Source organism: Dromaius novaehollandiae, chromosome 7, assembly GCF_036370855.1.
Source record: "Dromaius novaehollandiae isolate bDroNov1 chromosome 7, bDroNov1.hap1, whole genome shotgun sequence".
Taxonomy (NCBI): domain Eukaryota; kingdom Metazoa; phylum Chordata; class Aves; order Casuariiformes; family Dromaiidae; genus Dromaius; species Dromaius novaehollandiae.
Window position 1 is genome coordinate 39,658,711 of NC_088104.1, and position 26,643 is coordinate 39,685,353.

Genomic DNA, 26,643 nt, shown 5'->3' on the forward strand with positions numbered 1-26,643 from the left:
TGGTTTCCGAATGTGCAAATAACCTGTCAAGCGCTTCTCCCACTCTCTCCCCAGCTGCTTTTCAGCCCACAGACCTGTGCGAGACGGAGCTGGTTCTGTCCAGCAGATGGTGGTGGTGTCGTGGCCCAGTGCTTCCGAGAGGCAGACCACACATTCCTTGGGAAAAGATCTCCAGGTATTTCCATAGCTATCTGTTAAGTGGATTAGATAAAGAAAATATTCAAGGAGGAGTAAAGTTAAAGGCATATTTTGATTGCTTTGTATTAGCCTGGTATATAGTAACCTTCTCTCCTAAAGCTAAAAATGTGTTACTAGATATGGGAAGGGGAATTGTTGGTTCCTAGACTATATAAAGTGCAAAATCTAAAACTTAAGGATTTTGTCTGTATTATGTGCCATCCCAACCTGTACCAGGTGAGTTTGTTCTCTTATGTGCTGCTGTAAGTAACAGCATCAGAAGCTGACCCAGCACAGGGGTGTGGGCAAAACCTAGCCTAGGAAAAAAGTGCTGCCTTGTGCCAGCATATCCCACCGCTCTTAGATTGAGTATGGTGCTGTTGGGTTGTTTGCAGTGCCTCACAGGGGAGGATAGTTCTGATACGAAAGGGGATCAATCCAGCTGCTCTGCAATCCTATGACCAAACAGCGTCAATCTGGCATGATGATGACAACCATGAATGCAGGGTTGTTGGAACAGCATTCTTCTAGCCCTTACAAATGGGACTGCTGGCACCCAGTAAAGGCCAAGAGTTTGTACTCTAAGCAAAATTCCTTTTGGTCAGTACTGAAGTCATCAATTATAGAAGATAAAACAGTAGTAGGGTGCTTTTTTCCATTGAGTTAGCTAATGGTTTGGGATGTTGGCTTGCTTCCCCCTTTGCCATCTTGATTTAGACAATGCTACTATTTAAAAGAAGAGAGAGAAGGGGGGAGGGGGGAAGAGCTCAGAATGAGCTCAAACGCGTGTCTTGTGCCTGGTTCCCCAGCCCCTGCCGCCCCTCGTGGCGTGAAAGTTGCACAGCAAGTGACGTGTGTGAGAGCAGGAAGCGAGGCTTGGTTTGAATGATGAAAAACAAACCACTGCTGGAATCTCCCCTGTTACGAATCATCATCATCCTACACACCAAGCTTTGCAGAGTTTCAGGCAAACTACTTGCTTACGCACCATAAAGCCAGTGTGCTTAAGTATTTACAGAGGCTGAAGGTTGTCATCCTATAAAACCACATTCATTTACACAGCTTGTACTGGTTATGGAGGCTGTTTTTCAATGTAACTCCTAGTGGCTTGCAGTGGTACATGAAAGCAGAGTTGTCAGCAGCCAGCCAGCTCCATTCCTTTACTCCACGTTTTTCTCCTTAGTTGAGACCATCCCCTAGTAGCCTGTGTCATTTGTGAAGCTGGTTTTACTGCACATGCTTTCTGTTGGTTATTGGCAGTTTCTGTATTAAAGGCCTTGTTCACAGATCTCTGTAGTTACCAGTGAACTCTGATACTCAGGTTTTAATCTTTCTGAGCTCTTTAACTAGTCCTTCAAGTCCCTTGAAGCAGAGTGCACTTGAAGCTTTGGAAAACATGACTTTAGTCAGTCATGAATGTATTGTTAAGGGCAGGGATGCCTATGAACTCGTCAGTATTCAGGCAGTGGCTTCCTCCCATCTGTGGGAGAGAATTTGCTGTTACTCTAATACAGTTAAAGTCATACTTTGTAAAAAGCTATAGAGCTCACTTATGCGCTTTTTTTGTACAGTAGGCATATATTTCACCTGCAGACTTCCAGTCAAATCATCATTCACTGGTACAAGGTGGGGGGGGGTCCACAAATGAGCAAGTCATATATCCTGGTAATTACGGTTTTGCTGTGCAGCAGAGCTCACCTCAGCCAAGTGGGAACTTAAGCCCAATGAACGTGAAGTTGCGTGTCAAGATCTTGGAGAAGAAATTTATTCTTGCTTGTTTATAGACAGTTAAGTTTAAGAGAAAAATAGAAGAGAACTAAGAGTCCAGCTGAGGTTCGCTTTAGGCTATGTACACAGGAAAACTTGTACTGACGAGAGCAATGGTAGAGAGTGCTGGTCAGGACAGGTGGGTAGTTACAGTTATGTGGTTAGCAGCTTGTCTTGGTGCCTGACTTCTAGTTTTGCTGTTGATTTCTTGATTTTTTTTTTTTTTTTTTTTTTTTTTAAGGGCTGTAACCTGGAAGTCTCTGCCTGAGAGTGCTCCAGGCAGCAGGGCAAGAAGTAAACCCTAGCATGGGCCCTAGGCATGTGTTTTGCGAGCTACTCCCCGCCATGGATTATGGTGTTAGTGGAGGCTGTGACAAGGGGTTTTTGATGGAGGTTACTATGTCCCTGTACCTCAGTACAAAGCTGAGCAGCTTTCCTTAAAGTGGTATGAGAAAGGGTGACCTTGGAGCTGGTGCCGCTGAGGTGGAGGCCAGCATTGTGCTGAATGATGCTACCAGCAAGTGCCTGGCAAAGGGGAGGTGCAGGCACCTGGAGGCTGCTCCAACAACCTCTAGTGGGTTTTTGAGCCCACCTGTGCACAGTCAGTCCCCATGTTTCCCTGCCTTTTAGAGGGTGAGGTGGGGGAGTGAATATGGAAGGGGCACCCTGGGCCATCAGTTTCCTCTCTCTGAGCCCGTGCCCTCCAGTCTTCTCCTGGAGACTGTTCAGAAGAGTAAGATAACCCTGGGGCTCTGCAGACTCTAGGAATGCAGCCAGCCACCTAAATTAAAGGTGGTAGAGAAGCATGCAAGGAAAGAAAATTATCAACCTTAGCAAGTTGTCTTTTAACTCTTCCAAATTGTTTACAAATTGTTTACAAATTGTTTACAAATTGTTTACAAATTGTTTACAAATTGTTTACAAATTGTTTACAAATTGTTTACAAATTGTTTACAAATTGTTTACAAATATCTATATCAAGTAAACAGGTTTTGGGAGCAGGAGAGATGTACAGGTCAATCACTGAGTCACAATTTAGCAGCTAATTATACTGATTAGCCTTTCTAATTATTGTCCTCTCTATTTATTGGTACAACTCCCAAAGAAAGCTAATAGCTTAAAGCAGACAGATCGCAATCCTGGAAAGAAATTCACTTGAAAATGATGATCTTAAGGCATGTAAAAGTGTAATCACTTACTTTTTGTCCAGGAGTGTTGCACTAATAGTTTAAGAAGTGTTTAAGGTCAGAAGGTACTACTGTGCTCAACTGCACTGTGCTATGCAATGCAGCATGATTTAATTGTACCCAGTAATTACTGCATTGGGTAGAGATTTCCTTTTAGTTCAGCAAACATGTCAAGTCTGCCCGAAGCACAGAACTTGCTCCTCATATTCCCATGGCACATCCCTACCACACGCTACTGCTTGGCCAGGGAATGGGGTAATGAAGCAGGAGGGGGCCACTGTGTTACAACAGGGATGCCCCACAGATGGGAGTCCTAACAGAGGACATTTTTGCATGCAACCTGTTCCTGGACTCCTCTTATAGTTCCATGGCCCCAAAGGTTTGGGGCATAGCAGCAGCGTGTCTCAGGACATGAGGTCCTGCACAATGGGAAAAAAAAGGGGAAAAGTCTATTTTGGTGAAGTTCAGGCATGTCCTTCTGATAGAGGTATCAATGTAGCCTTTTATGGTACGTTAAGAGTTGTGTGTTCTTGAATGCACTGCCAGTAGCCATGCTTGAGTGACCTGGCTTTCAGTAGGAATTAACCTTTTGTCGCAAGACACTTTATTTCGTCTCCTTCAGACCTCAGTTTTCCTAAATTTTCCAATCTTTATCACCAGTAGCTTTCTTAGCCGATATCTCTGCCAAAAGTTACTAAATAAGAGAGGAGAGTTTATTTTCAACATAACTTCCTTATTTGTGTTCCAGGCATACTAGATGGTGGCTGAATCATGGAGGAGAAATAGTATGTGCAATTTGGGTGTTCAGCTCATGTGCTGCTAGCCTGGAGGTGTGAGAGTGTTCTCTCGCTCAGAAGGGAGTTTCCAGTAGAGATGTGAGAGAGAGCTTGCGCTATACCTCCGATCCAGCTGCAGGCAAGTGAATGCACAACCCCTTAGTCGCTAGCAAGCAAGTGGTAACAGCCATTAGGGCGTCTCCTGCACCACACCATTAGCAAGACTTACAGGGAAGCTGGCCATGTCCACCCAAGGGCTGAGGGAGTGAAGTGTCCTGGGTGGATCCTTAGCCTGGGACAAGGGAGCACTGTGCTGCTGTGATTGGTTTGTGTCCAAGGACTTGTTTGCACTGTGGCTGTTGCTTCTTTTCCCACCTGCTTTTCTGACATGTCTGAAAGGGGCAGCCGTGTCCCAGGTACATGGGGTGCATGTGCGAACGTGTAGGCTGACTAGAAAGTGAACAGCTGCTGAACAGCAGCTGGAAAAGTAGAGGTTTAATAGTTGCTGGCTGATGTTTACTTGTCAGGTCAAAGACAGCCTATTTAATAATTCTTGGAAGTGTCTCTGATACCCACAGGGGCCTTTGGAAAAAGATAAAAGGCAGCGAGGCTCTTTTGTTAATCACCTTAGGCCTATAGCCCTATAGAGGATGACTGGAGGCCTAACCTGGAAGTGTGCCTGCCATTCTGCTTACTTTACAGGCCTCCTGAAGTGGGTGGGTGTCTGTTCTTGCTTGAAACTCTCCTCATAAGTATGAGGAAGCCAGAGGCCAAGGAGAGAAGGTCAGGCTGCCTGCAGAGTGGAGCTGCACTTCCCAGTCCCCTGGGGGCAAGGGAGAACTGGGGCCTCAGGAAAGGTCAGTTGCGCCCCAGCACTTCCCTGGAGCAGCCAGTTGCAATTGCGTAGCCAGGGCTTGAGGTCTCCATGATGTGCCATCCTGCTGCCTGGGCTGTGATAGAAGTGGAGTCACAATTTACTTGATGTTTCACAGAAAACAGGGCTGAGCCATAAGGATATGACAGCTGTAGGGAATTGTGGGTACAATTTCTGGCCTTTGCCAGACCTGGTTGCTTTCATTAGGACTGCCTGTAAGTAAATAGATGTGATAAAAGATCACTTCAGGAATCAAGTATTCTCCATGCTATATAACTTGCCACACCTTCAGTTGAATCTGATTAGACCTCTGTGTTTCTCTCCCAGTGTTGGAGTAGAGATGGTCTAAATGTGAAGCTTTCACAAAGATGTTTTAAAGTTATTTCATGTAATTCAGATTTCATGGAGGAAAGTGCAGATGTTGAACACTTCTCAGAAAAAAGCTGCAGGATTTTCCTTTACATTTTGTTTCCCGTGTAAAATAAAAATAAAGATACTTCCATCTACCAGGGAGAGAATAAATTGAAAGAATAAGATCAAATCAGAACTAAACTAAAGGCAGTCAGACATAAATTGACTCTGAAAAGTCTCAGAAATTGGAACTTTAACAAAATACATTGCTATAATTCTGCCCTTCGTTCATATGCTTGGCTTGGCAATAAAGTCAGTTTATGTTGCTGCTAAGCTGTGCATAAGACAGATTTTTATTGCATATTCTTGGACAAGATATGTAAAATCGAATTTTATTGCTAGGGAAGATAGGTGTGATTACAACTGTTTAGCAGGCAGGAGTGGATAAGTGTAGATTCCCAGCTTTGCAGCAGAGAGCAGACTGTTTATCTCTGTGCTGTGAGATTTTTCAGTCTAACAAGTAAGAGGAGCTCAAAGCTTTCTGATTTCCAGATGAAGTTGGGAATGGTCTCTTTAAACACTAGATTTGACACCAGCCTCTTACTATTTTTCTTGCCTTTTTCCCTCCATTGTGCTAAACTCTGCCAACCTATGTACAAACCTTTTCAGGACCTGTTGCTGTTCGTGTAGATTCAGTGAGGCTTTGTGAAGAAGTAGTGTGATTCTGTTGGCTTCTGTTCATATTGGTTTGTAACCTTGCTTGAGCTTCTGGAGTAACCAGAGATCTTACAGGTTTCTTCTCTTGACTGGGTGCCCACTTTCAAGGTAGAATAAAGTCAACATCTGAAAGGCAGCACTTAAGTCATGTCTGGCTTAGTGTCTGAAAGGGCTTAAGTGGGCTTGGAACAGCTTCAAAGAGGTAACCTATTCAGACCCCTTCCAGATCATAGCAGAAAATACATAACAAAAAATCTGAAATTCCAGTTTGAAGCACTGTACAAATTGTATGTGCTAGTATTTCTTAAACGCGGTTTCTGATAGGAGAAAGATCTGCTCTGTTTTAAAAATGTGACATGTTCTGAATTGAAGCTTGGGTGTTACACCAGCCAAAATTCAAAGGGTATGTCTGACTCTAACTATTTAGGAATCTATCTCTAAATTGAAATTAGTTTTCCTTAGGCAGATAGAGCATGGTTCTGGGGGGGAATGTTGTTTGTTTTCGACCCTGCTGCCCTCAGAAGTTTGTTGGTATAGAAACTTTGGCAGAGAAAATAGCCAGATATGTGAGAAATGAGACTCATACCTTCTCTAGGTAGACCTGGAAAAGGGGCACACTTTGTATTTGAAGAGATGCCCCTTATTTAATACCTAATGCTCCACAACCTCTCTTGTGTGAGAAGCCAGCGAGGGGTATTGATCAGATTGGCTAGCTTGTTTTTGAATGGGAAGCTCGTGGTGATATTCAGTGTGTGGCTCTGCAGAATGAAACAGGCTTCACAAGAGGGCGTCTTATCCTACAGCTTGTGTTTCAAACTCAGCTGATGGAAAATTTTCAAGTGAGTAGCAAGTTTTAGTAGCAAGCACAAGTTCCGTAGCAGTAGAAGAAATCTTGGAGAAGTTTGAAATTTTGCTGAGATGTTTCGTTCTCCTTGATAGAGAAATAAATATATTACTGTGGGGTTAGCCTGACCTGTCTGACTTGAATTTTTTAAAATAATTTTCAGTGAACTTGAGCTAAGTATATACAGTGACACTTAAGCAGTACAGTGCTCCATGCAGAAATGAATGCATGAGTAATGTGTCCTTTTAAATAAAAGCAAACAGAAGGAAAATGAAAACCCATGTTTTGGCGGTTGACAGAAAGACTAAGACCTAGCCATACAATTTCAGAGTGCTAGCTGAGGCTGTGGTAAGAAACCAAATTGGGCCTGGGGTCTGGGACAGGACACTGAAGGATGCTGGTAGTTGAGATTAGATGCTCATTGACTGCATGTTTTTCTCTGGCAGAGGTGGTTGCAGTTAGGTGAGGTGGTTGCTGCAGGAGCAAATACGTTTTCTGTGATTTGCAAGGGATTTTCTGAGAGAATGCTAGTACCAGATGCTTCTCCACTCAGAAGTGTTGGACTTGATTTGTCAAGCCCTGGCTGTTCAGAGATCAGCTGGAGCCGAGGACTCTGTTGGATGTTGGTGCACACTGTACCAAGATCAAAGCTGAATTTCTGTTTCTGGGCCTTTTCTGCAGCAGTATAATTTGATCCAATATTTGGTTTGCTGTGTTCTTTCACTGCTACTGACCTCTACTTGATAGATACACTCTGTTATTGATACGGATGCCACAGTGGGGCTCCTGAGGAACTCGAGTAAGGAAACTCATGTCCTTTCCCCTGCAATGTTGCCCTAAACCCACATGTTCTTTGGAGAATGCTATTTCCACTGCCATGATTGTATGGTATGTTTCAGAAACACTTAGAAATATCCCTTCTGACTTTAACAGCCAGCACTTCTGATCTTTCAGTCTGAATTGCTGGTGGATTTGTCTTGGCTCTCCTTCCTTTGGATTCTTTGTAATCAGCTGCTTTGACAGCAGACAGAACATGATACTGGTATTTCAGTTTTGTTCAACTGCTCTATGTAGCAACGCGCCCACTGTAACAGTGGTGGTGTGTGGTAAGAAAACATTCATTCATTAGGATCTTGCCTCTTACTGAAAACTTCTCATGTCAGCACCGTTCTTTGTGGTTTTATGAGGATCACCAGCAGTTTCCTGGTAACAAACAGTCCTGACGCATTGCTAATTTGCCTTCCAATTAGGGAGTTCAGACTGTGTGGAAGCTTCCTCTGCATCCTTATTCAAAAGCACTTTGTGCTTGAAAGCTATACAAGAGTACAGGCAAAGTGTGCTGGGGCTGCTGTCTTCCACATAATGAAGCCACCGATGAGTGGGGGGCAGGAAGGAAAGGGAAGGGGGGGGGGGGGAAAAAAACCCTCAAGCAAAGATGAGCAGAAGGAATGGCCTTCTTTCCAGAGCTATGGGTAGACCAAGGCCTGAAGTCGCTCACAGGCTTTTCAGAAATGCTGTGGGTTTCCTGCAAGGACAGCTCGGTTCCCAGTGCCATTGATGTGGGATGGGAATCTCAGTGTGGTGGCCAGCAGAGGTGGTTCATGTCAGTGGAAGCATGGTCTCTAGCCTTGCACATGAGCCTTTTTACACTTTATCATCTTCCATTTGCCATGCTGGGTTTTGTCTCATTTTCTGCTCACCTGGAAAGAGAGTGTAAAATAGCTGGGTTGAAGAGAACAGGCAGCACTGATGCAGTAACAGGCTGCTTGGCGTCAGGCATGCTGCTGTCTGTAGGACACTGGTGAAAAGAGGGAAGGGGCCAGCCTGATCCTCGGAAAAAGAGGGAGAAGGAGCAGCTGACCCTCTCTGGCTCATGAGATGTACGGTCCTGTGATGGAACAAGGTGGTGGCAAAGCTGTGATGTCTGCGAGGCTGTCCTGGGAGCAGCAGGGCCTTGGTGCAGCTGTGCTGGCAGCGGGGCAGCTCTGCGGGGCCGGTGGCCCTGTGAGGAGCAGCCCCCGGGGATACTGGCTTTGGCCAGGTTGGCAGGGCCCGTGGGGCAGGGGTGGGCAGCACTAGGGGCTGGCTGCTGAGGGGGCGAGCAAGGCTGTAGGTAGCCCGTACCGAATTTGCGTGCTGACACCAGAGCAAGCCCTTTGCTCTGGGCGCCTGGGGCTAGTCCTGGCTGGGCCCTTGTGGTGCTGTGGCTGGCAATGAGCTCCAAAGTCATGGCTGTATTTGCGTGGCTGCAGCGTGGCTGCTCATGAAGCACACCAGCAGGTATGTTGGAACTTGGCTGGACAAAATGTGGAAATAACATTTGGCAGGGTCCCGACTGCTTTTAGCTGTCATAATCCAAATTTAGTTGTTGCTTGGGCTCAGCAAACTTATGGTCCTTCCTGGAGCAAACTTGCTTCTTGCCAGCTCACTGAGCTTGTGATTTATAGTTAGAGACCTACCTTTACTTTTATTTCTTGTCACAGGTCTGAGATGATACTGAAGTGCCGTACAGTTAACAATTCTAATCTGAGCTTAGTACTCTTATAACATTGGTTCCTCCTTCCCCCTCGTGTCGTTTGAGTTACTTTTATCCTGTCTGAATGCAGAGAGTCTGATTTCTCAGAAGAGACAGGGGCTGTGCGCTCTTGACTGTCCCAGACAGTGAGGAAGCAAACTTCAAGCATCACGTGCGTGGTAGTGCCAGGAGATGGAGACTTTGCGGAGGGGCAGAGACAAGCAGTCCCTGAGGTCGGGTCTGTTGAGGGCTCTGAGTTATGGGACAGCTCTGATGGTGCAAAAACTGGGGAAAGCCTCTGGGGCATGTGCTCTTAATCCATGGGCTACTCAAATTTGCACAAATTTGCACAGCTGCTGCTATCAACATTTTTGTCCTCAAATAAAAAGGACAGGAAGAATAAAATCTTGGGATCTCAAGAGCAGGAGTCAGCATGAGGCTTTTTGAGCCCTTAGGAAGACAGGACTCTTCTGGCTAGCCAGTGATGGAGAGGGAAGGGTATTTTCTCAACACCGGCTATTGTGGGATGTCCAACCTGACTGAGAAGACAGAACTGCGCAGAAGATGGCAATGATTTCAAGCTGAGGAGAAAGGTTCTCCTGCTGGACTATGAAAGCTGCAAATATGCTGATTTTTTTCACACTCCCTTTCAGCGTGTCAGTTCCCCTCTAGTGACTCGCTCATCCCAGACTCAGTCAATAATACTTAGACAGGTCTGCCTCTAGCTGACATAAAATAACATGTCAGCTGCACTATCATTGACTCCGAGATCTTGCCTTGATATCTTCTGCAATTTCCAGGGAAACTGGAGCTGCTCTTGTCAGTGCAGCAGTCAGAGCAGTCAACTCTTACAGTCTGAGCTTGGCCCGAAGAGAGGGGGAGGCCTTACTTACCGTTATTTGGTAGGAGGCAAGGCGCTGTCGGTAATCGGCAGTCCCTGTTTCTCGGGGGGTGGGTCCACTGTATGGGCATGGTGTTGCTGGCCTAGAGTCTGGAGAAGGCTGGTGGTTTAGCCAGTGCACTTCCGATTCGGGCCTTGGATTTCAGCCCTTAAGAAAGTTCCAGGCAATTGGTAATAAAGGGATAATGGATATTTGCTTGTCTTGGCCCATTCCTCCTAAATTGCAGAACACACCCTGTGCTTCTCCTTTCACCTTGTCTCTTAGATCTGTCGCACCCACAGAAACTTGTTAGCCTTTGCATGCTGGTATGGAGATCCTGCTATTTAGTGTGTGTACTGATACTGTCCTCTTGTGCCCTTTGCTCTCGAATATCCACTGCTTAGACTTGGTCATTGCCCTCGAGGGACCTGCAGCCTGTTTTCTTGCTCTTGGGCAACTTGTAAAATGCTGAGCTCCATGGGGCCTGGATCCAGACCCCCGCAGCACCGCAGCTACACCAGAATAAACAGTAATTATGAGAGCAAGGGGTTGTAGAGTGAGGTGTGGAAACCATACTGCTGGAAAACAGTTTAACCTTATTAAATGGTAATGCAGCAGCTTCACAGGTTGCATGCTTCTTGTTGAAACTTCTGACTGATCAATTACTTTCTCCTATTTAAAGTCTCCTTCCTTTCAGTCTGTATTGTGGATTACAAAACTACATGGAAATGGATCTCCAGATGAGACTGAACTTGGTATTGGTGTAATGGGGCTCTGCTGGTCTGATGCATTTTCTTCCTGCCTCTCTCTGCTTACAAGTCAAAACATGCTTTGTTATTTTCAGCTCCAGTAGGATCTTTCAAGCTTTCATCCTTCAGTAGTTGCCCATTTTAATCCCTGTTTCACTCTCCTTTGTTGCATTGTCTCACTAACGTTATCAGTGTGCCAGCTGCTTCTCTGTGGGTGGTTGCTCTGTGCTTTCGTTGGGCTCCCCTGGCCATTCACAGATTTGGCAGAAACCTCACATGAATGGGAAAAGATGGAATTCCTACCCCAAGGCAGATACCAGTAAACAGCAATTAATTCTTCCACTGCTGTAGCGTTTAAACCACTCAGCCCTTTTATGTGTAGGTGTGATGCCTGTGTGTGTAGCTAGAGCAAACGATGGCTCACCCTCGTGTCCTCGCAGGCTAGGCTGCTCCTTATGCCACCCTCCAGCTCAACGTTTGCTACACGTATGGCTGAGGCGAAGGCAAGATGGGTCTGGCTGTCCAGTTCTGCTGGTTCTAGCCTGAGCGCAGAGGATTTCTGGCCATTACCTGTGGGCTCTGCTGCTGCCAGGTGGATGCCCTGAAATAGGAAGGGAAGGATTTCAGCATGGCTAGACGTGTGCAGGCAGATGCTTTTTGAGCTGTCGTTGATATCGGAACCTCCCCTCTATCAGGTTTGGTGTCTGGGAGTAGGACTGGTTCCCAAACATCAAAAAAATCAAATAGTTGTCACTGCAATGTCAGAGGTAGCATAGAAGATAGGCAGTACCAACAAAGCTACGTCTAGGCACCCCCACTGCCATCTTTATGTTAATAAAATGCCTCTGTATGATTTGTTCTCCCTGTTTTATTATGAGCATCTTGTTAGGTCTTACAAGACAAGTTGAGCAAGAGATAGCACCCTGTGGATGCTTGATTATCTGTCTAGTGTGAATGGTGGAGAGTTGTAGGACAAATCGCTTCATTTTGGTGCGAAGGAGATTGCTTCCTCTGCTCTTTGAAGACCTGACACAGGTTCCTCCAGAATATAAAGCTGTCAGTGAACCTTGGCAGAAGTATCTTACCTTTTCCGGAAAAAGAGAGCTGATTACAAGGTTGTAAGAGTTGAAGTTTCTGAGCATAGGAGAAATCCAGCAGGTTAGAAAGAAGAGGAAATACAGCCGCGTGGGCAGTTTCTGGGGAAGATTAACTGCCTCAGTCTCTGGGGCATACAAATAGGTGATCATGTCTTGCCGATCACGTGGGATGACCATCAAGGTGTTTTCTGTTTTGCTTTAGCTTTGTCTACCAGTTTTATGGATGAAGTAGCACATTACAGGTTGAGCTGTTGTAAGGGCTTGCAACTTCCAAGATGTGCAGCTTTCATGGGAGGACTTTGTTTTCTGTTCCTGACTACTTGCTTCCTCCCCCCCCACCCCTTGCTTCAGGCCAGGTCTTGTATTTCTATATCCCTTCAAGGGGCTGATTCAACTCACTGAGTTGTCAGAACACTAACCCAGCCAAAAAAAAAGGGAGGGGGGGCATAATTATTGGGGGAGGGGAATCAATCAAATTCAAGATCATGACTACAAACAACTCTAAAGTGAATTGAAAAATCCCACAGCCATGAAAGTTGTGGGCCTGTAACCAGAGGAGATCCTGTAAAAGCATGACTACTTAATGACAGAGGGGAAAAATAGCATAGCCAAACAGCACAAAAGGAAGTATTGTTGAATTAAGAACCCATTACATGGTGTATTTATTTTAATCTCCTGTTCTTCACTTGGTATAATTCTTTTCTTGAATTGGAACTTCTATTTTATAACTGACTGTTTTCCGGATACACAGCAGGGATGCTATTCCCTTAAGCACTTGATGTTGCTTAGGATGTGTTGTGTCTGAAGCCATTTAATTAGCCCAAATGCTTGTGCCATGATTGTATCTTCAGAGATCTGAATGTAATTGTTCATCCTGCTATGTTTTTTGGCTGTAATCTTCCAGTTCACATAGACTTGCCAAGTATTCATACTGATGAGGTCTGTATTCCTGAAAGTACGGAGTTCTCTTGTAATGTAACTAGGCTGCATAAGCTCTTTTTCCCGTTGCTGGGCATAGTCATTTCTCTGAATTTTATCCCTTATTACCTTCTCTGTTTTAGTAAATCTGTTTACCTCCATCTTGCTAAAGAACAGCTCTGTTAACATAAAAGCTGCAGAATTTGGACGCAGTTCAGTTATAACCTCATGTTTAAATCCCTTGCCTAAGGAGAGAGCCAATGTTTTCATAGACGTGTTCTTATAACTACTCAGTGCTATGGTAGCTGAGAGCTATACTTCAAAACACAATAGCAGTGTTACCTGACTGTTACACACTGAGCAAATAGTGCTGTGAGCACGTCTTGCTCCCTGCCATCAGTCTGAAGAAGTGCAATGGAAAGTAAAACGCAGGGGCCAGAAGCAGTGTCAGAGGGCAAAATGGGTTTTGCTTGAGAAGGAAACCCACTGCAGAGTAAAAGCATTTACAGCAAATTGTAAGGTTCAGTTTTCAAGCACTTCCTATAGTGCCGAGCTCTGTTCTTAATGGCAGCTCCTGTGTGCTGAGTACTCTGGAAAATCTGGCCCCTTCACTGGAGTGGAAGCCAGTCTCCCTGGGAAAGCTGGCCCCGTTCTCGCTGCTGAGCGCTGTTGCCCTGCAGTACGGTGTGTCTGCGAAGCAGTGCTGGCTGCTGAGGAGTGTGACCATGCAGCTGGGAAAGTGGCATGCAGAGCGTGTCCCGTGGAGCTGTGTAACCCTTCTCTGTGCAAGACCCCTGTCTGGAGAGGATGTGTGGGATGCTGTGAGTTTTGCTTTACAGAGCAGATGTGCAGTTCTTCAGTGCCATTTGAAAGGCTTTTTCCTGCTTAGGTTCTCCAGGTAGGTCAACCCTGGGAGCATACCAAATATTTGATGCGGTGTGCAGAGGAATAACAAAGTCAGAGGGTGCATATCAGGGGATTTCTTACTTCCCAAGGGCTAAGCAGGGATCATGAGGTATCCACCGGAGAGCTGAGCACTGAATCGTTGCTTTACATAACGCTGCTCTTCTTGGAGAAGCCCGCATTTCAGGGCGGAAGCAGAGGTCCCTGTGGAGGGCTGCGGACTGCGGTTACGGTGCTCCAGCTGCTGCGACTCTAGAGCCAACTGCTCAACAACCCACTCCTCTTGAGGCCCTGGAGGATGCTCCAGCAACTCAGTGTGACTGCACACACTGCTCTCAGCTGAGGACCTGGGGCGTAAGCCCTGTGCGAGCTGCCCACCACTTAGTACTGTTGGGAGGCTCAGTTTCGTATCAAGTGGAGGGATTTCCTAGCAATTGACTGATGAATGGGAGGTGAAGGACGTCACCGGTTAGCTTAGCTTGGTTTAGAGTGAAGGCCAGCTGGGTGGTTTAGGGACTGATTTGCTTTCCTGAAATGGAAGCTTTTCTTTCTCAGTGCCTAGTTTTGGATATGTATGCATTTAGCTGGGTTATAGTCTTAAGAACAAACTCCACACACAGTTGTGATGTAATCAGTATATCACAACTCCTATAGCTGCCCTTAATGCTAAAATGCACTGGGAATCTCTCCTTGTCAGCTCATTTCTGTGGAGTCTGGTTTTAATGACCACTTTGGCTTTAGCAACATTAAGCTCACAGAGTTTCTTTAGAGAGAAATCACTGGCACCCTAAATACTTAAGTCTGGCCATTTCATGCTTGTTTTACTGGTGCTCCGGGCAGGGGACTGGTCTGTGATTGTTAGTGAGACAGCAGCTACTACCGCAGCCTGCCTGAGCTCTTCCTCAGGTGAGTGGGGAGAGGCTGGTCCATTTAACAGGGGTTTTAGGACAGGGTAGGGGGATGCAGTCATTGTGGGTCCACTGTCTTCATTGCAATGTGGTATTCACCTTTGTAAAGCCTGTAGGTTTGACCAGATGTGTTCAGTCATGATTCCCCATATCCCCCAAATCTTTCATAGGAGAAGTGCGTGTGTGCGCATGTAGAGAGGAGTTCCCCACTGCCAGGAAAAAAATCAGTCTGAGTTCCCTTAGTTTTTCCCCAGGGAGGTTTTGACTCAATTTATCCAACTACTGTGTGATAAAGGCTAATTTTCAGAAATACAGAAGAAAAAAAGTGTGTTCCTTGTATTTCAGCTTTTATCCTTGGCATTGAAGATCTTATGTTTACAAGTTCATTTGGTTAAAGACCCCTTGATGCAATGGGTGAATGATCTGTTCAGCAGATTGATGTGGCTGTGGAAAAATCAGACATGATGGATACTAAAGCCTGGTCCCAAAGGTTAGAAGAAGAGCTTACCAATACATCCATGAAACATATTTATGAGTGCATGTTATTGTAGGGACAGTATTTAGAATTCTTGCTCAATGCCTTTGAAAATGAGGTATCTTCACTTACAAAAATCAGATAGAAATGCAATATGATCAATGTATTCTCCCTACTGAAGGGAGAAAATAAGTCCCATAAATAGAAAGCAGCATTGCATTGACATTAAAGTTAAATTGTGGGTCTTGAAGATAACCTTTTTCTTCAGTATACTGAGAGGCTTGGAAAGGCAGAATAATTTAAAAAAATCTGCTCCAAATGAAAAAGTAATATGTGTACACACACAGACACTGACACACAGCACTCCATCCCAATGCCCAAATCAGCAGGACAACATCCCTCATCTGCTTTACTCTTCCTTTTCTGATTACTTCACTTTATTTGTAATGAAGTGCTTTGGAAATTCTTATTTAGGAGATATGTATTGGAACGTGGGTGTTAACTAAAGAATAGCAGAAAGATGACTTGGGAATATTTGCAAAAGATTTTAGCTGAAAACTTTTGGTGATAAGTAGCAGACTGAATGAAAGGGCTTGGAGGGGTTATCTTTATTTATTTAAAATGGATTTTATTTGCAGTGTCCTTTCTGCTGAGGAAGGTGATGACTCAGGCAGGAAAATGGAAAGTATATAACCTTTACTCGAGGTGCGTGTAGGTTCAGTCATAATCTATCAGGGAAAAGCACTTGGCCTACATGAATTATGCAATGAGTATATGAAGATTTAATGCCATGGAAGAATACATTTGAGAAGGGATCAGTTTGCATAGATTTAATGAAGCCTTTTCTTTTTCAGGATGCTGAAAGGGACATGCAAGAGAAAATTGACCTTTGACAGTAATGTTTAGCTTAGTATGGCTTTTAAAGAACGCAATTGCTTTGAAACATGCTAAAAAGGAGTAGGCTGGATACATGGCTGCATTTCCTTGTGTAGCAAGGTTACGTAGTCAATAGGCTTATTGTGAAAATCCCTCCCTCCCTCAAGGGGAGCCTTGAACTGTAAATAGGTGTCAGTAACGTGACTGAACTGGGATTTAGGGCAATCCTCTCCATGCACAGTGGAGGAAGGTGCTTGTCCCCAATTTAACTGCTCATTCTCTGTGGTCACTGGAAAGGGGTGGGGTGGGGGGAAGAGTTGTTTGTTGCTTTTTGTTGTTTTAATTTCTGGAGGAAATAATTGCCATATTTCTCTTGCTATTTCTTTAATTGTAAACTACTCCAATCTTTTTATCTAAGATACCGTTTTCATTTCTTTTTTAAAACAAAAATGTTTTGTTTTTTTCTGTTTTACATTTCATCAAAAAGCTGGCCTTAATTTGCTTTCCTTTTGGCTGGAACTAGAGGGAGACTTTAGTGTTCTCCTCTTTTCAGCCCTGCCTGGTCTTACCCATCCACAGTGAGGGCAGGTGACACAAAGCTAAAGAATACGGAAATAAAACCTCTTGTACTCTTCAGCCTTACCACCTCATGCATATGGGTCTCTCTTTTCTCCAGTGAGCAGTTTCTTGTCCATCTCAAGAGGCTGATGATTCCCACTTGTGGCTGGATTGAATGTTCCCAATTTTTTTTGGCTGACTCCCCCCCTTCCCCTTTCCTCTGGGTTTTCTTCTGATCTTTACTTCTGTTTTGCAAGTGTAAGATAGAAGTCACCTCTCTGGCCATTTGGATGATATGCAATCTGCCATCTTTTCAGAAGCTGCATCAAGCAAGTAAAATCAAGAAGAGGGAGGATGTGCTGATTAAATGAAAAACCCATCCTTGCACAGAGTCACTGGCACTCTGACTTCTGCCAGATAACTTTATGCTCTGTTATCACTGAGGTAAGTGAAGGGAAGGACACTTAAACATCAAGCATGAATTCACCAGGCTTTAATATCATATATCTTTATATATCAAACATGAATCCCACAGTTTTGGTTTTTTCCCTCACTTAAACCAATTTTTTTAGCCCCATGTACTAAAGGTAATTCCAAAATGGCCAAAAACTGAAAGCATCAAATGCAATTTCTCTTGTGCTGATACACAAAAGCGGGAAGAGTTCCAAAACATCCCTGATAATATCATGTGCTTGTAAACAGAGATCAATGCTCCTGACTGCTGCATGTTCTTCTGCCTTGACGTTCTCCCATCACGAATACTGATAATACTGGTTTTATGTACTAAAGGCAGCTTCAGCAAACAGGGCTTTGCACTGGGCTCACGTCCTGCAGAGGAAACGGAGGATCTGATGGAACGTTACAAAGCCCCAGTCTTGATCCTTTCCATTGAAAATCTGGAGATTCTGAAAAAAGAATTAACAGACTAAAGTTGAGCAATTCAATTCTGTTTGGAGGGGGAAAAAAAAGTCATGAAAATAATTTGGTTTTATTCTGATTGGTTTGCATTTTTGTTTTTTAATGCAAAATACATTTCAGAATGGAGAGTCATTTGAAAACAAATTATCAAAACATTTTTTTCCAAAAGAAGAGGCTATTAAGCTAGAAACTCTTCTTTGAAAATTATAAGCTTAATCAAATTAGGATTCTCCAGTGGAAAACAGTTTTAGCTACAGTTTTTAGCAGCTGTGTTTGTAAGCAGTATGGAAACAGCAAGATGTCAGATTTGCAGAGTAGAAATTTAAGTGCATGCATCCGTGCTACATATGGGCCTTATTCTGCATTTGTAGAACATCATGTTCCAGTGCACGACAAATAATTTTAATAGGAAACAAAAACTAGAGCATACTCAAGCTATAAAGATTGAAGAAACGTTTGCTGTTTGTAGTTGAGACAATTTTTTTTAGATATTGCAATGTGCTAGTCCTAGTTACCAAGTAAGTTAATTGGCAGCTTGAGAGTTTGTTATATTCCAGCTGTAGACTCGCAATAAAATTAGCTGTCAGTACTGTTGGTGAAAGTGTTGCCGTGTTCAAGTGATGGGATCTTGGAGGCGGATGGTCCTGCAGTGACTTTGCTGGGAAGCAACCTGTGGGGCTGTGAATGTGGGATTTTGGGAAAGAAAACAGCGCCTGCTCAGTTTTCCAATATATATCAGTAACTAACTGCTGAGCGATGGAGCTAACATCCTTTTAATAGGCTCCATTGGTCTGCTCCTTACCTTACTGAAAACAGTATCCACAGGGCAGCAGTTCTAGTCAGGGGTCTTGTTTAGTTCACACAACAGAGGAAAAGGGAGTGTGTTTGCTAGAAAAGCTCGAGCTTGGAAGAGACCTTCAGAGATCAGCTGGTCTTGATCCCCTGCTTAAAGTGGGGCCAGCTTTGAAGTTCAATCCAACTCAAAGATTAGGTTGCTCAGGCCCTGTCCAGGCAAGCTGTGACCATTTCCAAGGATACGGGTTGCACTATGTCTCTGGGCCCCTCTTCCAGTGCCTGAGCTGCTTGTACCTGGCTGCGGGTGGCACTCTGCCAAAGCAGTGTTTAATATTCCCAAATAAGGACCCAGAGTGTCCTACCTGCTTCTGCAAACAGATGGAGGCTCTGGTGGGAAGGCTAAGGCTGGAAAATATAGCTGAGGTTGGAAGTGCAGTGACAGAGATCCAAGTCTGGCATTAGAAAAAGAAAATTCGTAGCCATGAGGAGAGTGAAGCACTGGAATAGGTTGCCTTGGGGAAAGGTGGGCCCTTTATCTGTGGGAGGGGAAAGCTAAAAAGAGAACAGACTGGCCTGTAACAGGAACAGTTTGAGCCCCATTGATCCTGTCTGGAGGGTAGAAAGACAGCTGTGTTGGGCCCTGTTTTCTGTCGTCCTGTGAAGATCTCTAGCTGCAGTCTGCCTCCCTCCTCAGTGCAGTGGCAGTCCCTCTGCCGATGTGGCGTGTGCAGGGGAGGAAGGTGCTCCACTTCGGAGCACCCACTTCCACACGGAGGGGAAGCAGGCTGCTCCCGTGGCTGCTGGGGAGGAAACGAACCCCATTTCCCAAAGATGGCAGCTTGAGAGAGACCCAGTGAGTGAATGAAGTCTGGGAGATTGTCCAGCCCTTCCAAGGGAAAGAGGTCAGCCTCATATATTGGCATTTTCAGGTGATGTATTTATCAGCTGCCAGTGCCCAGAGCAAGCCTCATGCTATTTCTGGAGAAACCTATGAAGTCTCTGGAAAGAGATGAGGAACCAAAAGAAACCATCCAGTGCAAGAGTCCAAGGAAGCCTACCACAGGTAGGCCTAGTGACCCCCCCCCCCCGCCCCGTCCCCTGTCTGAAGTCATCTGGGTGCTTGAAATACATTTGATAATACGCCCTCTCCCTCCCCTGCTTAGTGGTCAAACTGTTTCCTGGACTAAATTGTACTGGAGAGTATAATCCAGTTGTGAGATGTTTGTTTTGGTTGCAGTATAATACCTGATAATTACAGAAAGTGTTCTTGGTGTTTGGAAAAAAGAATTGCTTTAGCTATGGATCAAAGATGAGGGAACACTGCTGGATAGATGCATCTTTGACAAAGAGCTCAGGTAGGGCAGGAGCGTATGCCCCATCCATCATCCACATATGGTGTTTTCAGAAGCCATTCAAAAAGCACTCATGCCTTGAGTAAGTAGATCGTAGGCTCAGGGAGGACTTTTTGACATTGACTTTCTCAGGCAAAGGGGAGCAGCAGTATCAGTGAGTGTTGTTTTTATAGCTTCCATGACACAACTGACTGCTGTTGCAATACTTGGCAATCAGCAGCTTTTAGCAGGGGGAGTTTCTGCGGCAATGGAATCAAAAGAAGTAGCTGCCTCAAGCTGCAGAGGAGTTAGGTGCCTTGGGCACCAGGGAGGGCAGCTGCAGGTATTGTCTTCTCTCATCCTCTGTTTTCTGCACTGGAGTCAGAGAATATCCTGTTGTTGTTGAAGCTTCCCCGTTCAACGTTGCCGTTTTGGGCTGAGGCACTCTCGAGCAGCAAAAGGACCTATCTGGCAGTGGGAGCAGGCAGCACACCTTCTGCGCACTTGCAGCAGAAAGCTAAGCCAGGGCTCTTCCGGTGAGTAAGAATGTTTCCCAGGAACCACACTGGAGGGATTTACAACTTGTATTTCGTTTAGAAGGGTTCACAGACAGTGTAGCAGCTGTGGGCCATCACGGGACAAGAGGGGAAGTTTCCATTGTAGCCTTAACACGGAGAGCATGAGCTTTAGAGAAACCTCTGGCCTCCTCTCTGCATGTGAAGGCTTGAGGTGGTAAATGCAAAACAGATGCCAGTTGAGGATTTAGCTCTCGCTGCTATGTCTTGGGGGCTAATGCTACATGTTCTGCACGCATAGTTCAGTTTATTGGTTTGTTATATCCATCTCTGAGACAAAATATCTGCACATTGTGCACACAGTGACACAATGTAATGGGTTTGGGGAAGGAAATTAATCTCTCCTGCTGAAATCATGGTATGAAATGAATAAGTACAGAAGCAATTATTCAACCTGGAGTCTAGCCAAGATGCTGGGCTTAATGCACAAGTCTGTAATCGTTTTTACTGTTGGGTTTGGGGGTGTTTTTTTTGGTCTAATGACTTGCAGAAAAACCCCACAAAGCCATGTTGAAGCCAACCCTGTGAAATTCATCTTTTTATTTTCATTTTTCTTGTTTATAAGCTCAACAGTTTGATTTGTGCAATGAAGATGATTTAGGCTATGTGGAATATGTAATCAAATTAGCCTTCCAGAAAGGTACAGAGTTGATTAGATGTTCCTATGTAATTTTGAATGTTTTTTTTTTGTGGTTATTCACCATAATCAATGTGCTATATTCAGGAATCACCGATACGATTTATGTTTCTAAATGGAGATCTCTGTTTTTATTTTAATAAATAAAAATAGAGATGGCCAGACCTAATATTAACTGAGACTGCAGTATGCAATCCTTTTCATCTCCACTGCAATTAAGTGATCAAAGAGAGATTACTTCTGTAATCATTTTTCAGAATCCAGTGAACTGCTGTCCTCAAATTCACTGTGAAAAACCTTTCCTTTTACGTATTGTGTATGATATACAGTGGGTATGTTTTACCCACTGCATATAGCTTGAAATCTGGAGGCGTTATTGTAAACTAGCAAATAGCCAAGTAAGGCAGACTCGGCTGCAATAAGCAGGCCAACAAGCATTTGATGTAGGAAGATTTGTTTTCTGTTAAATCCAGAATCTGAGGAATAGACATGGATATAGGGATGGATTATGAACTATCTCATTTTTGTAAAGAGAAGCCATGCTGTAGAAGTGAGCTTAGGTCTGTTCTGAAATTTTTCAAAATCATTTAGGTAAGAAAGCACGGACCTGCTGAAATTAGAATATCCTGTGCAAAAGTACCAGGCGGATGAACTATGGTAGGATCTGGCCGAGGCTCCCGCTGAGCATCTGGCTGCCGGGTGAGTCCGACTGCTTCCTGTCAGGTTGTTTTGAGGGCTGTGGGGACTTGTTAGCTTTCTGGGGTGCCTTTTCCAAAACCTTCAAGTTCCAGGAGTTCTGGGTTCACCGTGATTCTTGGAGATTTTAGGCTTCAGGGTTTGTATTAGGCACGTAGGAGGGACTGTCAGAGCTGACTGGGAACCTCCTGATAGAAAATGTTTTGTCAGAAGGAAAATCAGTTTGTCAAAATGGAGTGTCTCGTACAGACATATGTTTGATGCGTCTCCAGCACAGCAGAAGCAGGATCCTGCCTGCTGAAGCCCTGGAGGCAGGAGAGGAGCCGGGGACATGGCAAACTGTGGGAGCCACAACTGGGCCAGCAATCTCAGAGTTTGGGTTGCCATGCTCAGGTGCTCTTAGGGATGATGCTCTGCAAGAAACCAGCAACTTCTTCTTTTCTTCAGCTCCCCCTTTTTTTGGAAGCTCTGCCATGTTTGTTCTGCACTCCAAAACAGAAGTGTTTATTTTTCAGAACCTTGGAATTGGCAGCAAATGGAAATTCAACTCTTCATCAGACATACCTGGCGCAGTTTTGATCATCTTGGTCTCAGCCTTAAGATCTAAGGAACTGTGCTGGATAGAGCGGGGGTACAGGAAAAGGTAAATGTGACTTGTATAATTTCTGCCCACGTGACTAAAGAAAACTGAGCTACTAGATCCTTTCTATAATGTTAGGATAGCTTGTTAAAGCAAACTCAAGAGGTTTAGGGATAAGTGAATTCCAATTTTTCTTTCATCCAGAGGAAGCATGTGAACAGAGTAATAACATGCTAAAACTGAGGGGTCTCTGACCTTTAGAAAGAAGCCATGAATGTAGTCTTGTGAAATGTAAAACAAAAAACATTAAATGATTAAACAAACAACCAAGCACAGAATTAAGTATCTGTGGATGCCAGGCATTGTGGTAGGAAGCATTATTTTATTTAATGGGGTTGCTTTAGCAAGAGAAGTTCCAGGTAATATGGTGAAATTAGTGGCAGTGCATTCAAGAGAAATCTGAATGCAACATGTTGTCCACAAAACTAACACTTGTGCAGTAACTCACCTCAGGCAAATGGTTTGTGAAAACACTCTACATGAAGCACTTATTTTAAAGAACACTTTTTTATGAACCATAAACGTGAGACAAATTGTATCCAACGTTTGTGTAACTGAACTATCAGTTATTTTCCTATCTTTGGTTGCTGCTAAATCATAAAAGTGGAAGTCAGAACTTGTCAGACAGCCACAGAGACTGCTTATAATTAAGCATAAAATGAGAATTAAAAATACATTTTTGTTTAATATACAGCATACAAACTGCCTAAAGAACTCTGAAGGCAAAGGCTAAATCTACATAAGGAGCCACATATGGCATTTAGAGACTGCACTAAGTGAAGTACTATATAAATATAGTAGAAAGAGAGATGGTGTCAGCTCTTAGATTCTTAGATACATTAGGAACATTTTTAGATAAACAGTGGGAGAGGAAATAGAAATGAAATGGCTTCTCAATGTTACAGAGACTGAAAAAGAACTGAGATGTCACTTTTGCCACCCTTGCCCTTGTCTCTGACTTCACTGGCAGATTTTAGGACTGATGCAAGGTAAGTGGTGCAAGCGTTGGAAGACCACAACCATTAGATTTTGAAGGGAATTCCCTGTGATCCGAGAGGCTCCACACACCTCCGGTCTCAGTACATTCATAGCTAGCTTCCAGGACCAGTCTTTAAAACGCATGAGTGGATGCAAAATTTGCTGACAGCTGAACTGAGCTGTCAGGCTGATGCTTGAAAAACAAAAGCTGACGTGAAGAATTTTTAATAGGAGGCTGCTGACTGACAGCCCTGTGGAGAGAAACTCGGAACCAGTATTAATGACGGCCAGCCTGCCTGCTGGGAGAGTGACACCTCTAGCTGTGACATCTTAATATGAAGCGAGTCCATGAGAGGGTCCCAGCCACAGCAGCTGAGAGGAGTTTTACATCTCAACATGGCAATGTGAAGAAAGGAAAAAAAAATTGTTATAAGATTCTAACCAATTTCAGTCTCTTGAATTTGCCTCTGCTGGATGGTTTCATATTCACAGATTCTAGTGGGGGGGTTGGAGCTGCAAGACGAGTGCTGGGCGCACAGAGGCCTGCTGGGTACTCGGAGCTACTGACTCACATGGAGGTGAGAAATGTGCTGTAATTTGCACAGGCACCCGTGATACCCCATCATTGAATTGTACCCTCACTCATTTGGAGAAGGTGGAATGGTGTCATTCCTGCATTATGGGAGTCCCTTGCGCCATCTCTGATTTTGATTATTCTGTTTATTGTATACATTACGTCACTTTGGCATTTGCTTCCCTGAAGATGAGGGCAGTCTGTGGAAAACATAAAAGGTCTTTTGTGGGACTGAGTGGAGCTGGGCAGCGGTAGGTGGGCTGCAGAGGTGTGCGGGAGACCCGGGCGGCTCCCATGGTGCCCCTTAGGAGTCCACAGGCAGAGGGCTTTACAGAGCTGTCTGCGTGCAGGTCCTCTTGTTCCCTTTATCTTCTCTTTTTTGTTTCGAGCTCTTGCTGATCACTTCCCCAAAAAGTTACTGCATAATTTGTTTTTGGTTAGGTTGTTTGAAACCTCTGACATAATATAGTCAATAAACGGGCTGTTGTTTAGTTAGTTTGCATAATTACCTGGAGGCAGATGTCTCTTGTGGTTTTGATATCTACTGAGTTGAATGATTTCTTCCCAAGCCAAAATTATTAATTATCCTTTGTTACATTTTTTTCCTTTGATTGTAATTATCTGCTTGTATAGTGGGTATTAGAAACAGTGTCGGCATGAAATATATTGTTTATTTGCACTGGGTTTTCTTAATAACCACTGCAGTAATTGGAAGTGCCAGTATTTGATTCCAATATTTTAAACAAATTAGACAGTTGGCCTGTTTATGGATGAATCTTTTCTAAGGAGAAGAGGACTTGTTTCTCTCCTCCCTCCTGCCTGCCTTGCACCGCACTGCTAATTGGTTTGTAAGAACTTTAGTAAAGGTGTAGCAGAGCTTAACAATGCCACTTACTCCTAGTTCACAAAGATGAAAAATCACATTCAGTCCAACCCCTAGGACAACGCAAGCTGGCGAACCAATGATTTCTCTAGTAACTCCACAGCTTCTGCCTGAGCTACACTAGCTCTTTTAGAAAGATACCTATTACTGATTTAAAGATAGAGCTCCTTTTTTTTAATCTATGAGTTATGCTCCTTTTGATTATTTCTCATTAGTGTCATTAATGGGAGGGGAGAAGGAGCTGAGGCTGAGGTGCGATAAGCTGTCCTCATAGGAAAGTCGGCTGAAGAACATCATAGCCTCAGCTGGTGAGGTCACCTAAATGAACTAGGTCAGTAAAATGATCAAGATTAAGAATAGCCCCCCTTTTCCCCAGGTTATTTTCAACGCTGATCGTCAGTCCATCTCACCAATGTTCCTACCAGCAAAGTCAGCTGGCATAACTTGGTGGGCGGTGTGGGGGAGCCAGGTTTTGGGGCTGTCTTACCAGGTACTTGACTGTGGGGCCACAGGCTCAGTGTGGGGAAGGACAGCCCTCCTGGCTTCCCCACAGTCAGGGATAATTCAGAATTGCCCTCAGTGCACAAGTTTCACTCAAGGCAACAGAAATCCATGGTTTTCTGCTGGGAGATAATTTCCTGTTACAAATTCATGCATCTCATGGAGGTAATGTTAGTCCTGAAGGTACTTATGTTCACGCACGTGCAGTGTTCTGTGTTTTTGTTGATAATGTGTTTACCTGAGAAAGGGCTGTGAAGTTGAGGGCATGAAACTGGCTATTAAAGTGATTAACACCTGTACATTTTAACTCTCCTGCAGGGAGAACGACTTTCTATCCCTGATTCTGTCAGCCTGTCTTGCATGTCAGCGTTGCAAGACTGAGGAGGATGACCATCCTGCTCTGTTATAATGGCAACCCTTGGGTCAAATTATAGTTCACTTGCCTAGGAATTGAGAGCTACCACTGATAATGAATACTAACACTGAGTTGCACTGGCTAAATTAGTGCCTAGATGGTAGCAGAAGTCATTTTGACATGATGACAAATCTGGCTCGGAGGAAACCAGAAGGCTATGTTGCCTCCTTTCCTGGTGTTGAAGGAGGCTGAGTTTCAGTTTTGAAAGGTCTGTGGTTTGGAAGCTGATGATAAACCTTTTAGTACAGCTCCACCTCCAAACCTTGAGGCTCCAGTCTTTTTTTTTTTTTTTTTTTTTTTTTTTTTTTTTTTTGTCCAGTCCTGGCAGGACGAAAATCTCTGCACTGCAGTCTGGCCGAAGTATCTCACCAGGACAGTGGGAGAAATGTTTCTCTCATCAGCCCCTTTGAGAGTGCACACACCATCCCCTTGTCTTGTGGTGAGCTGCAAAAGTCACTCTTTGGCCTGTAGTTGATCATACATGTGCCATGACCAGCTTGAGCATTCTTGTCTTGCATGTTTGTTCACACTAGAAAGGTACTGCCTTTCACACGGGAGAGCTGGAATTGTGTATGGCCACCTAGAGCCAGCTCCAAGGAGAGCTGAGGCAAGCGCTCCCCTTCCCAGGAGGCAATCGATCCTCACAGCACGAAGGCTGGTGCTCAGGGGGGCAGATGGCTCATGAGCTGGGAGAAGAAGCTGCGCTTAATACTCTACTGCGCGTCGGGGGGCTGCATTTCGTTCTCCGCTCTGCACGCGTGCTGGGTAAGAGCTGAAACGACAACAGAGCGCTGGCGGGGGTAGCAGGAGCAGCTAGCAGGACAGAGCTGCGCTGCTCACCCAGCACAGCTCCAGCGAGACCTAACAAGCTAAAGTGAGCGCAGTGCTCCTGGGCGGGGGAGGCAGCGACGTCACGGGAGGACAGACCTGAAACTCTAATAGCTCTACTCACATCGTGAGCCGGGTGTTGCATGGTGCCCTGTTTATCTGCGTGGCTGCAGTTTTCCGTTCTCCTTGTTGAATAAGTAGTTTAAAATAACTGATTCATGTTTGTGGGTGGGTGTGCTTTGCCTCTTCTTTTTTTTTTTCTTTTTTTTCCCCCTCCTCCTCCAAGCAGAGGAGGATGT

General features: G+C 44.5%; 1 long non-coding RNA gene across 1 annotated transcript; it reads left to right on the forward strand.

Moving 5' to 3' along the window:
* Positions 1-54: 54 nt before the first annotated feature.
* LOC112992756 (uncharacterized) lies at positions 55-26,607 on the forward strand. The gene is made up of 10 exons (XR_003262103.2): positions 55-175; positions 16,891-17,017; positions 19,216-19,349; positions 20,026-20,153; positions 21,421-21,528; positions 22,041-22,168; positions 23,071-23,154; positions 23,375-23,721; positions 25,836-25,955; positions 26,050-26,607. It is a non-coding gene; the product is annotated as an uncharacterized LOC112992756 (long non-coding RNA).
* The last annotated feature ends 36 nt before the right edge of the window (positions 26,608-26,643 follow it).